Here is a 9,679-nt window from a genome sequence, read left to right as displayed (position 1 = left end):
GAGACGTCGAATGGAAAAATTCAATGTAAAAATGAATCAAAGAACATGTGATTGTGGGAAATCTCATAAGCTACGCATGTCATTGTTGTATGTAAGCACATTAATATAAATTACTTGCAATAATTTAATTCAGTACATATATTAGATTACGTGTCTACAAAGTTTGTTAGCAAGCATGCATCATCATAATTGTTGACCACTATATCAAAGACCACAATTATGTGTTAATCTAACTATGAAGAAAAATAAAAAAAGATTGACAAAAATCAATAAGAATACGAACTAATATGAATGAGAGAAAAAAAGATTAATCAAAACATTATTCGATCTGCATGCTAATAGGTCATTCAAAAAATAGGTATTCCCACTGTTTTAAAAATTCTAGTCAAACGAATTAAATTTTATTTTTTTACTATTAATGTATTTAATTTTACATTATATATAAATTAGAAAAACTTATTCGGACTGTTTTTAATTAATTTTCTTTAATTTTATTATCTTTTTTAATTTATTAATTTTCTTTATTTATATTTTTTAAATCTTTTAAGAAATTAATTTTTCTAAAAAATAAAAATCATGTTGAGAATTGAGTTTGGAAAACACGAATTTTCAACGTATTTTTGAAAAAATAATTTAAAAACATAGTATAAATTCAGATCTTTCCAAAATTTACAATAGTAAAAATATATGTTTTGATAAATAATTGGGGGAATCGTATATTTTGATGATTTTTTTTTATGTCTACGAAAAAAAAATGGTAGGGAGATTCTGATAAAAGTTGTGGTTCAGGCCATACCTTCATATGTTCTGGGATGTTTTCAACTCCCAAACTCCATCTGTGAGCATATTGAAGCCATGATAGCTCGCTTCTTCTAGGGAGGTGATGTGGAGAATAGGATGATCCACGGGTGAAACGGAGCAAAATGGCCAAACCAAAAGGGCAAGGTGGGATGGGTTTTAGAATGATAACAACTCTTAACAAGGCTCTGTAGGCCAAGCAGTGATGGCACATTCTTACTCAGCCAAATTCCCTTATGAGCAGGACCCCTAAAGCCAAATATTTTCTGTAACATCCCAATTTTTCGTAAATAAATTTAAAAAAGCTTTTTAGTAAAAATAAATAAATAAATAAATATAGAGAAAATAATAGGCTGAGTACCCTAGGTATAAATAGTTATGTTAAGTCAGCTGCCTCCTTTTGGCCTCATTTTCGTTTTTCCCCTTCTCCTCTCAAAACTCTTTCTTTTTCCCGTAGCCCACAAAACCAGTCTCAGAAAAACGACGATCTCGAACCCGTTCACCGTTGGATCGTCGTGAAATTTGAGTATCATGTTCGCAACCCAGTTCCGAACATTCTCACCGTTGGGAATTTCAAAATCATATGTGAGCTTAGAGGAAAACCCTTCGCATTGTAGAATTTTAATTTCCCGCAGAAACCCAAAATTGTCTCGGTAAAACTACGATTCCGGTTTCTTTAGCCGTTGGATTTTCATGAAATTTGGATATGTTGTTTGAAATTCAATTCCGCACGCTTCCACCGTTGGGATTTGCGAGATAATATTCTTGAAGGGAGAAAAAGGAATCGCATGAAGACAGTACAAGTGGAGGTTTCAATCTCTTCTCCGTCTCTCTGACGTTTGGAAATTCTATCGGAGCAGTCGGAGGAATAATTGAAAGAATTTCCGGGAACCGCTAGAGATGTTGCTATCTGGCTGAAGACACGTGAGTCCGCTCAGAGGTAAGGGATGGGTTATTCACAGTTGGGGATTAGGGAGAACATGTGTAGGGATCCTTAGAGGATTAAATTGGGGTTTTATTTTGAGATGTTTATTAAATTACAATTTTTCCTTTATGATTATAAATAAAATATTGATGTCCTAATGAAAAATTGCTTGATAAATTGCGCTCTTGATATTTGTATATTTCGACCTATGATTTTGATATAATTGTGTAATATTATTTAAGGGGTTTTAGTCCTAATGTTGTGATAGTCTTTTATATAAATTGTTATATTGAGGATATGAAATGATGATTCAAATTGTGAGTATGTGATGAATTGTAGAAGAACATGTTGCTTTGAGATTATAATCTTGTTATTAAGATTGAGTATAAGTGTAAAGTTCAACATGTGTTAATTTGTGAGATACGTGTAAACATGTGATGGTGAATTGTGATACTATGAGATGTGAAATTGTGAATGAGTTCTAGTTGTGGATAAGTGTGTAGTTAACACTTGATGTGAAATTATTTGTGTTGTAAGCTATGAATTGTACAATAACCCGACCAGCGTTATCTTGAGAAAAGCGTTGATGCGCAGTGTTAAAGAGAAAATGTAGGTTTCCTATTTAGGAACCAATGTTAAATCGTAGCGCAATTGTGTTGAACGTGTTTAAAACACGAGTGTAAGGTCGTGGGTATTGTATAATTCATGAGCAGTGTCTGCATGTAAAAAAAAATTATTTTAGGGGTTGGACCTGAATCAGGAGGGAGAGGCCCTGACGGACTCTTTGGAGTGTAGGCCTTGGGGGTCACCGAGTTTGAGTGCTCCTTTAAGCCTATGCTGATCCCATAAGGTTGGAGCATTCTCGCAAAACATCGTGATCCTGACTGGTCTCCCTATGATCTTACTTAGTGAGAGTGACCTGACAAACCCATTGTGTGGTGTGTCTTGTTATGTACTCCTAAGCGCCCCAGGGTAGTTTTTCACTGACATGGTACCACATTGCATATAGGATTGAGTCTTAGCATAACTATTGCATATGCTTGCTAATTGATGTGTTATTATATCTTGATCGAGGTGTGGGATTCTTGTGTAATGTGATTGATAATTGAAAAGTGAATTTTGAATGACGAAGTGATGAAGTTACGTGAGCTATGTTTAAGCAAGTGGTATCTCATTTATATAATATGTATATTTAATTGTCTTGTTTCTCTATTAGCTAGGAATGTGATAACTCACTCCCTGTGTGTTGTTGTGTTTGGATCCTGTGATGATCTTGAACTTGTGTTCGGGGGAGTAGATGAATAGGTGGATGACTATGAAGAACCTCATGCTAGAGGACACGGGAACACAACGCTCTGATAGGATGTGACATTAGGATATAGGTTCTATATTAATTGTATGAAGCTTAGACGACCTTGTTGAGTCGAGAATACTTTATTATTTATTTAGACAAGTTGAATATGATGTAGAAGAAAATGAATGTGAGCCTTTTTCCCCTTTGAAAGACTTGTTTAAAAAAAATGTTTTAAAAATACTTTTAATTAATATTTGAATTTTTTTTATTCTTTATTAGTATATATGTGAGGGGTAGAGGGTGTCACATTTAGTGGTATCAGAGCAGGTCGAACCTTTCGGCCAGTGTGTTATGTGCTTACCATATTCTGGTGTGCACTCTGTGTGGTTACTTATGACTAGTTTTGTTGAACATGCTTGAATTATTATTTGTATTTTCTCCTACATGATTAAATGAGACTTAATAATAATGCTTGTATGTGCCTTGCATCCTTAATGTCTGCTAAACCATAAATCCACTGTTGAGTCATGAGTTATGAGACTGGCCATCTCTATAATTTGCGAAGTGCGGTTGGACATTATGGCAAGCCATTGGGTGATGTAAGTAGTCTTGATATTGACTGATAATGTATTAATGAACCTTTATCATCCTGTGTGTATGTTGTTAGTTAGCTTATTTCTCCCTTGATGTGTGGATTAGTGTTGCAAGAACCTTTTGGACCATATATATATATATATACATATATATATATATATATATATATATATCTCTTGGATGAGTGTGTCCTTCTTGATGTGTAAACGCATGACTACTTAACTCCCTTTATTTTGTGTGTAGTCGTGAATGTAGTAGTTGAAGTTGTGATTCCTTAATACATCCTTATTAACTATTTAATCCTTATGTAACAAGCAAAAATGGCAGAAAAATTGAAGAAAAAAAGAAAATTTGAAGAAGGCCCAGCCCAATACGCGCGCTCAGCGCACGTCACGGGCTAAGCGGACCAGGAAGTACACACGCTAAGCGCAGGGTGTCACGCTAAGCGTGCATACGAAGGCCCAAAGCCCTCTTCAGCAGCTATAAATAGAGAGCCAGTCCAAGGGAAAGGAGACCACAACAAACCCCCTCTCCTAAGGGTTTCATTTACTTTCTTTCTTTCACCCCCTTCTCATTGTAAAGCCCTCATGACCATAAGTGGCTAATCCCCTAGCTAGGGCCTGGCAGGCCTAAAAAGCCAATGATGTATAGAGCATTTCAAGAGTTATCAATAAAAAGATGAATTCCTTCCAGGTTCTTTTATTTTACCGTTCTTTCTTTTTCATCCTATATCTCGAACCTTATTTTCTGTTAGGGTTTAGTCCACTCGGGAGAGGGTAAAGCCTAATTAGGGGTAAGGAATGAATACTTGAATCTGTTTTAAGGGTTAGGCCACTCGGGAGAGGGTAATGCTTAATAGAATACTAAAAGGAAGAAATTATCGGGTTATCTTTTAGAGGGTTTTCCTTCCAGGTTCTTTTATCTGCTTTTTTTTCTTGTTTATTCTGCATCTCAGAATTTATTTTCTATTAGTCTTTAGGCCACTCGGGAGAGGGTAAAGCCTAATTAGGGATAAGGAATGAATGCGTGAATCGGTTTTAAGGGTTAGGCCACACGCTTAATAGAATAATAAAAGGAAGAAATCATAGGGTTCGCATGACCTAATGCCCCAATGCCCATGCTTTAGCAAACATCTAGAATGTAATCTTAATGCATCTTAGTTATTGAGTCTTCGCAAAGGGCATTTGGAAGATAGGTAATTAAGGTAGGCTTGTCATCGTGAGGCATCATGGGCAACGGGCAAGTAGATGGATAGATGTGGGACAGAATTAGTTCACTGGTATTGATAACAGACAAATCCTGAATCCATATATCTAGACTGATTAGACTTGTTAGGTTTTAGTGATTTTAATATATAGATTTTATTCCTTATTTTACTGTTGGCTTTTCTTAGAAGTAGTTATTCCTTATTTTAGTGTTGGGTTTTCTTAGAAATAGTTATTCTTATCTCTATCATATCTCAATTTAAATATTTTATCTTCTATTTTGATCTTTCAATATTTTATCTTTTTCTTTTATCTTCTAATTTCATCTTTAAATATCTTATCTTTTCTTTTATCTTCTAATTTTATCTTTAAATATCTTATTTTTTTTACCTTATCTTCTATCTTTCTTTATCTTTTATTTTAAATTCTTATCTCTTGCTTTTAAATTGGGTTTGCATTATTCTAAGTACAAACCACCTGTGGATTCGAGAACTTTACTACTTGTGACGATTTGATACACTTGCCAACGAGTTAACAGTTAGGTCATGAGCCATCGATGAACAAATTTTTACACAAACATACAACAAACCATCTAATATATACACAAACATAATATCTTTCTATTATTTATATAAATATATACTTTTATTATTTATAGTATAAATTCATATTGAGAGATTCAAATTTAGTAGGCAATTTTAAAAAAAAATTTGCAAAATCAAGTTGAGAATTCCGTCTCTTCAACTTGAATTCTCAACTTTATTTTAAAAAAAATATTTTTTTAAAGACAATAAAATAATATAAATAAAGTTAATTAATTCAAAATAGTAAGATTAGATAATATAAATAAGGACAAATTAATTATTTTGAATTAATTACCTTTATTTATATTATTTTATTATTTTTTAAAAAAATATTTTTTTTAAAAAACATAATTGAAAATTCGGGTTGGAGACCGAAATTCTCAGCCTGATTTTGCAATTTTTTTTTAAAATTATAGTGTAGATTCAGGTTTCTCCAATTCAAATTTATATCATGAATAGTAAAAATATATGTTTGTATAAATAATAGAGGAATATGTATATTTTTGTAAAACTTTCATTAATAAAATACAATAGAGTGTAGGTTAGCGCATTTTCTTTCACAACCATGAAATATATAATAGCAAACAATCAAATTTTGATTCAATAAAAAAAATTAATTATTTTTTTTAAATTAAATAACACAAGAACAAGACTGGGATGGCGTCTCCAATGAGAATTGTTGAAGGAAAAGCACACGGTGGCGCCTCCATTGAGAATTGTTGAAGGAAAAACAGTGTGACAATGTAAAATAATATATAATATTGGAGAAGTAGCACACGGTGGCGCCTCCTGTTCTAATTGGTGACAAGCCTTAGGGTAGAGTCTCCTATGCATTTGTCATTCACACGCTGCCCATGAGGGTCACTTATATATGTATATAAATGGCCATGTATTGTGTCTAAGTCCCTTAGCTTCTGAAATTTTTGTAGTTCGATCATATCAGTAGCATAAAGTCTATCACTAAAATCAACGTTTTCATGACTCTACAACCATTTTTCGTAGCATATTGTGAAATTTAGGCGGAGTTATTTTGTTGTAGCATGCGTGAACTCATGTAACAATGTCATTGGGGGGCAATATTGCCTGCAGAAAGAAAGGTATACCAATATTATTTATTTTAAAGTTTGTATTATTATTGCATTATGAATCTACATGTAAATTTGTTTTGCGCATGTTTCCTATAAATACTACTCTATATGTGAAAGAAATAATATCAGTGCAAAGAAAGCAAATATTAGTTTTGTTATGTTATACTTATAAATTGATTTTCTAGACGAAACTTCTACCGAAAATATCACAAATTTATCACTTGTGTTTGTTTACCATGACAGTGAGATAGGAAGCAATGAGAACGACACTTACTTCACCTATGACCAACCCAATCCTTTGAGAGTTATAAAAAATTCTACATATGTTCAATTGAAGAGAAAAATTAAAGATGTATTAATGGTGGAAGATGACAAACAAGTGACTGAGATATACTATCGACATCTTGTTCGAGTTTAGCAGGATCGTGTTCGTTATGATTCATTTGAGTTAAAAAAATGATGAGCATGTGTGAATCTTGTTATTTGTGTTCAACCAATATTAAAGCAAGGGACCAATAGAGTTATATGCAAACCTATCAAATATACATCCTCGCAAGATGGTTTAAGAATTAATATAAGATTTGCATAATTTTGAACCACCGCCAAGGTGTTATATATGGCAAGACAATCAATAGCTGATTATTGGTTGAAGTCTTAAGAAATATTTTTATGATGTTTATGAATTATCCATATTGCTATATCTTTACATTTGTACTATTCTTAATTTTGTGATTGTGTTTGTTATGGGTGTGCTCGTTTGAAGAAAAACATGTCTACAAAGAATATAATTTAATTGTGTTGACACAACCACTGAAATATTAAGTTATACTATTTTCGTCCTTAATTATAATATCCATTTGAGAAATTCGGTTGTCCCTCACTATAAGGTCTTTTTCTAATTTTTAGATGTGTTAATTATTTTTTTCCCTACTTAATTTTACTTAATTATTCTCTCTCGAAACATTAATGACAAACAATTAAATGGATAGAGAGATAAGAAAAGGATAATGTTGGAATAATATTCCAAGTAATTAAAAAATGTAATATGATTAACTAAATTAACTATTTTTGTTAAGGGTTAAAATTTTAGTTGAAAGGATCTTATAATTAGGGATAGGGGTGGGAATAGATCTGGCCAGGCCAGGCTTTGAAAGGCCTGAGCCTAACCTACGATAATCTTTGAGGCCTAAGCCTAGCCTATAGCCTATCAAAGGCTTTTATTTTGACTCGGCCTAGCCTGATAGTCTTTTTAAAAGTCTTCTTCACAATAAATATTTAATATTTTATGGAGTATGAAAGTAATAGGAGAGTTAAAGAAAAATGAAAGTCAATCAAAATAATGAGAAATATAAAAAGGCACATGACTCACACAAGTCCTTGATTATAGGAATAGAAGTTATGGAACAGTAATGTGTAATCAAAGTCTGATAGTTTCAAAAAAAAATTAATTGTATCCAAAAAATAATATTATATATTGGTACCCAAAAAATAATATATATATATATATATATATATATATATATATATATATATATATATATATATATATATATATATATAGGCCGGCTTATCAGACTTATAAGACTTTTTAATAAGCCTAAGTCTGGTCTATTTAATTTAATAGGTTTTTAAAAAAGTCTGAACCTAACCTTTTAATTAAATAGACCAGTTCAGGTCAGACTTTATGTAGGTCAGGTCGTAGGCTCTTATAGGCCAATCTGGCCTATTCCCACCCCTAATTAGGGATGGAGATTTTTTTTTTTTTCAAAAGTTTTCTTGATTGACCATGCATCGCAAGAGGTATTAAAATAACTTTTTTAAGGGAAAGCAAATCCTTGGGTGGCACCTCTAGTTAAGGGATTAAATTGATTATTTTTTATTTGTGTAGCAATGTACAAAGTGGAACTTCCTATTGAGTGTGCAACAAACCATACACTGGCATCACCTTTTGTACTTATGTCTCACGAGCCCTACGAGGAAGGTGAAAATTGTTTTAAAAAGGAAGAAAAAATCAAAGTGGTGCCTCTTATGTAGCGATTTTTTTAAAATTGTTGTAGCAATGTACTGAGTGACGCCTCCTCTTAGCTTGTAGCAAACCACACTTTGGCAATACCTTTTGTACTGTTGTGCCAGGAGGCCCACGAGGAAGGTGGAAATTATTTTTAAAAGGAAGCAAAAATCAGAGTGGCGCCTCCTTTGTAGTGTTTTGGCTTACCTATGCTTTATAAATAGGTAAGCAATTGAAAATGTTGATTTGTTTTCATTACTACGAGCAGATGTTATGAATTAATGAGGTTTGTATACAGTGCCCTTTGTTATGATTTTTCAATGTAAACATAATGTGTTTAATTGTACTATTTCAGGTTAAGCATCACTTTAATTGTGCTATGTTAGGTTACAAAGTACAATTAAAATACATAAAATATTAATTTCTGCTTCTGTCGATAGAGACCGTGGCTCTTCCTTTCCCTTCTAGATTAATGGCTCATCCTTCGTACACATTGTTCACTTCAGTAGTTCATCTTCTGTGAATGAGACTCGCACAAGTGTTCAACTTGATTGTTGTATGTCGAAAGCAATCACAGCGAGGGGTTCTTAAATGGGGATGCGTAAGTTTGATAGTTGTAGTTATGAGTATGCGTATGTTTAATTTCAGTATTTAAGGTAAACTTCCATGGTGACAAGTTTTTGATGTTTTGAGCATTGTAGAAGGAAAAAAAAAATCTTATTTGGTTTAAAACAAAAAACCGTATGGCAAGGTTGTCTTCCTGCTTCAATTTGTTCCAGTTAATGCGTGATTTTCGCATGAAATAATGATGATTCCATTAGTATTCATGTCGGTGAATAAAATGGTAGCATTCACGCAGCGCAAATCGCTCTACAAATTCGTCTAAAACCAACCTCAAAAACCTTAAAAAATTGAAATTTGCTGTCACAAAAAACCATATGACGAGGGTGTCTTCTTGCTTCAATTTGTTCTAGTAAATGCATGATTTTTGCATAAAATAATGAAGATTCCATTAGTATTCATGTCGGTGAATCCAATGGTAGTATTCACGCAGCGCAAATCGCTCTACAAATTTGCCAAAACCACCCTCAAAAACCTTAAAAAATTGAAATTTGTTGTCACAAAAAACCATATGACGAGGGTGTCTTCTTGCTTCAATTTGTTCCAGTAAATGCATGATTTT

Source organism: Glycine soja, chromosome 12 (genome assembly GCF_004193775.1).
Source record: "Glycine soja cultivar W05 chromosome 12, ASM419377v2, whole genome shotgun sequence".
Lineage (NCBI taxonomy): Eukaryota > Viridiplantae > Streptophyta > Magnoliopsida > Fabales > Fabaceae > Glycine > Glycine soja.
This window is presented reverse-complemented; position numbering follows the sequence as displayed.